This window comes from Daktulosphaira vitifoliae, unplaced genomic scaffold, assembly GCF_025091365.1.
Source record: "Daktulosphaira vitifoliae isolate Bord-2020 unplaced genomic scaffold, ASM2509136v1 Scaffold_4, whole genome shotgun sequence".
NCBI lineage: Eukaryota > Metazoa > Arthropoda > Insecta > Hemiptera > Phylloxeridae > Daktulosphaira > Daktulosphaira vitifoliae.
Window position 1 is genome coordinate 1,761,390 of NW_026099575.1, and position 4,138 is coordinate 1,765,527.

The window sequence follows — 4,138 nt, forward strand, 5'->3', positions numbered from 1 at the left end:
AATAGAATATTTGAATAATAATATAGTATAATAATAAAATATAATTAAAATGTTTAAATAATGATAAATAGTACAACATAAGTATATATGAAAATAATTCATTTATTAATGATATATATATTATATACCAAAAGATTATTCTATATTTTTTGTCTTGTTGTTCTTCTTTTAGCATTAATAAACTTCCGTCTTGTGTTTGTAATTTGTTTTGGAAATAAGTATATTGTTTGCCCATAACGCCAAACGTAGAATTTAGTAGAATCATAATGGATATTTTTGTCATACTGAGTCATAATTGGTTTTTCTAAGTATTGCGGATATCTGTAGTTGATGAATGGGATGTCAATGATATTGTCTGACATCTTGGAATGATTATTGATTGACATTTGATTTATTGAGATCTGGATAAATGAAAGAATGAATTTTTAATTGAGATTGTGGTTTAATGTTATTTGTAGTGTTTTTAATATCTAATTCAACATTATTAACATTATAATGTTGTTGGTGATTTTTATGCATGAAGTAGTGAGTTATATTGTTAAAAATACCAAAAATTAATCTAATACTCCAGCCAAAGGTGTCATATAATAAACGAATGTTCATAAAAGAATTTATAATAAGTGTAAAGATTTTGATTATAAAGATAATGCCTAATATTCCGGACATTAATGAACCAAAATATGTAAACCATCCCCACATTTGATGCAATTTGTCTTCTACCATTGAGCTTATGACTGATGGATCTATAAGCTTGTTAAAATTTAGTTGATTGGTAATTTCATAGCCCAGTGTTTGGCGTACGATGTTGTTTTGAATGGCTGTAATTTCTTGAGAGAACATTAAGTGTTTTTGTAACGCTGTCATTACATCACGATTATAAATACCCGCAGACATCAAGTACTTAGGTGATTTATAATTCCATGAAAATTTTGTTTCTGGTTTTAAAATTTGAGGTGTTTTTACATCTATTAGGTGTGGATTTAGTCCAAACCAATCTCCATTTAAAGAATATGCAGATGGTAATCTGTTATTACAAGTTATTTCAGCTGCATATTTTTGTAGAATATGTGATTTTGGTGCCATAAAATATGATTGATTTTGATATATTACTGGTAGTTCATGAAAACAAGTGTCTTTCTTTGCTAATTCTACCATGACTGGCTTGCATTTCATTAAGTAAATGATTTCTCCACTAAATATTGCCATGCAACCAGGAGTTTCACACATTACAAATGCGAATTCTGTTAGACTATATGAGGCTAATGATAATTTTTGCAACAATAATTTTCGTTCTATGTTACATTGCTTCATTGTTAAGTCATTATATAAATCATTTAGAGATCTAGAAATACGGTGTTCGATCCAAACAAATTTTGTATTTACATAGGAGATTAAATCTGTGCGTTGTGGTGATATAGTTTTTAAATTAAATGATTCCATGTGTCTTGATTGAGTGATAATATAAAGTTGAGGATGTTCAGTTTGAACTACCGGTATTCCACAAGCATCGACATTTTTTACATATTTTAAGGCAAAGGCGATTCCTTCTGTTTCAACTAGAAATGTTTTAATTATTTCCGATGGGTTTGAAAAAGATGATGCGGATATGATTGAAGCAGGACCATCATATAATACGTCATACTCCAGATTGCAATCTTGAGAGTTTGTGTCCCATATGATTTCTCCTTTGGACGAATCAAAACCATATGCTTCAGATAATGTGAATCTTGCACCATAAGGAAGGATTATAGAATTTTCTCTGTAATTTGCCGTGGAATAACCATCAGTTAGGGTAATTTGAAATTTTGCCTGTACTATTGATTTGTGAAAAGTACCTCTATTATTAATAAATGTGGTGCCTTCACAATTTCCTTTGTGATCAATAGATCCAGCAATAGTGTAAGAGGCTAAAGTGGTGTGATTGATTTTTAAATTGTGTATAACTCCTCCCGATGGTAATTGATAGATTAATTTTTTGTGAATTTCATGACATCGTGCAGTGCCTATTTCAGAAACATCTGAATAATATCCATCAGGTAAAGTTTGTAGATCACCAAATGTAGAGCATTTAAAAATTAAATAATCTATTGTTATGAGGCAAGTTTTGTAGTAAATGCTGTGAGATTCAGTTTTTTGTAGTAATTTTATTCTGTCTATTGTCATGGTTTTTGATGGTTGAGGTTTTTCGCATTCTTCTACTGAANTATTGTCATGGTTTTTGATGGTTGAGGTTTTTCGCATTCTTCTACTGAAAGACTACTGAATGACGTTATGTTTGAGTATTCAGTGGAGCAGTCGTATCCAATGATTGAATAAGTATTGATAAACATTGTTGAAAATATGATTGGCAGTAATAGAATCATCTTACCTTAATTTTATATAATATTAAATTAAAAATACATATCAATTAATACATTAATACATTAATAAAAAATAAGTGGGGTCGCGGCATAGTAGAGACATTGCATAGTAGGGTCCAGTATAGATTTAATCTGACAGTGATTAAAATCACTATCATAAGAAACGCTTCGATGCAAATCTGTAGATAGTGTTTAATTTTAAAAAATTGATGGATAATTGCAAAAGCAACATCAACTTCTATTAAAATAAAATACAAAACCCATAATTATCATACAAAAATAGTATATTTTTCAATATGGTAGCCATTTGCGTATAGAAGATAGATCGTCGGGACAAATTTTTTTTTTTCATTTTGTAGTACATAAAATAAGCTTTAATTTTATATATGTTTAAAGGACGCAGTATTTCCGGAACATTTTCAAAAATTAAGTTGAAAAAGTTATTTTTTGTAAAAAAGTTACTATTTTAAATCCTCCCAGTGAGCAGAATAAGTGTTAGATTTTCAAAAAAAATTATATCAAATGAAAGGGAAATATCTAAGGTTTCAATACAAAAAAATATTATTTTTATTTGTTCATTTTTGAAAAAGTTATGGCAGTTTTAAGTACAAAAAACATCCCGATAAAATGTAATTTTTATCGCAAACATTACATTTTTTTTTAAATTTTCGACAGCCATTTGCACATAGAAGATAAGATGTCGGGACAAATTTTTTTTTTTCATTTGATAGTATATAACATAACCTTTGATTTGATATATGTTTAAAGGACGCAGTATTTCCGGAACATTTTCAAAAGTTCAGTTGAAAAAGATCTATGTTTTTTACAATATTTTAAGTTTTGAACGCCCCCTATATAAGGGGAAATTGTCCAATTTTAATAAAAAGTATGTCAAATGAAAGATGTACTTATAATGTATTTAGAAAAAAAAAATTTGTGCTGATATATACATTTTTCAAAAAGTTATAGCATTTTTAAGTTGAAAATTTAAAATCGAAAATCGAAAATTTTAACACAAAAATAGTGTTTTTTTAACTACGGCAGCCGTTTAAATGTAGAAAAAAAAGTGTCGGGACAAATTTTTTTTTTTCATTTTGTAGTACATAAAATAAGCTTTAATTTGATATATGTTTAAAGGACGCAGTCTTTCCGGAACATTTTCAAAAATTAAGTTGAAAAAATTAATTTTTGTAAAAAAGTTGCCATTTTAAATCCCCCCCAATGAGCAGGTTAAGTGATAGATTTTCAAAAAAATGATATCAAATGAAAGGTAAATATCTAAGGTTTTAGTATAAAAAAAAATTATGTTGATTTGTTGATTTTTCAAAAAGTTATGGAAGTTTTAAGAAAAAAAAGTGAAAAAATTTCGAAAATTAGCGATTTTTAAATTTGTAATTTTTTTGGATATTTCCCCCATTTGCGGGGAACGAGGGAATTTTTTTCAATTTTTAAGGGTAATGTCTTCAACTAGATACGATTTGTGATCTTTTGACGTATTTTTGAAAGAAATCGGTCCAGTGAGAGCTGAGAAAAAGTGGCAACAGACATAAAAAAAAAAAAAAACACATCATAGTAAAATTAATACCTTCTCCGCTTCGCATCGAAGCTAATAAATATATTATTTATTTTTTTTTTTATAATAATAACCTTTAAATATTTGTGATAAATACTATTGCAGAGCTGTAGGAATAATATATTATGAGGAAAATTAGTAAATATGAAAGTTAGCGTAATTAAATGGTTTATTTAAAAATTTAATTGAATATTATTAGAAGAAA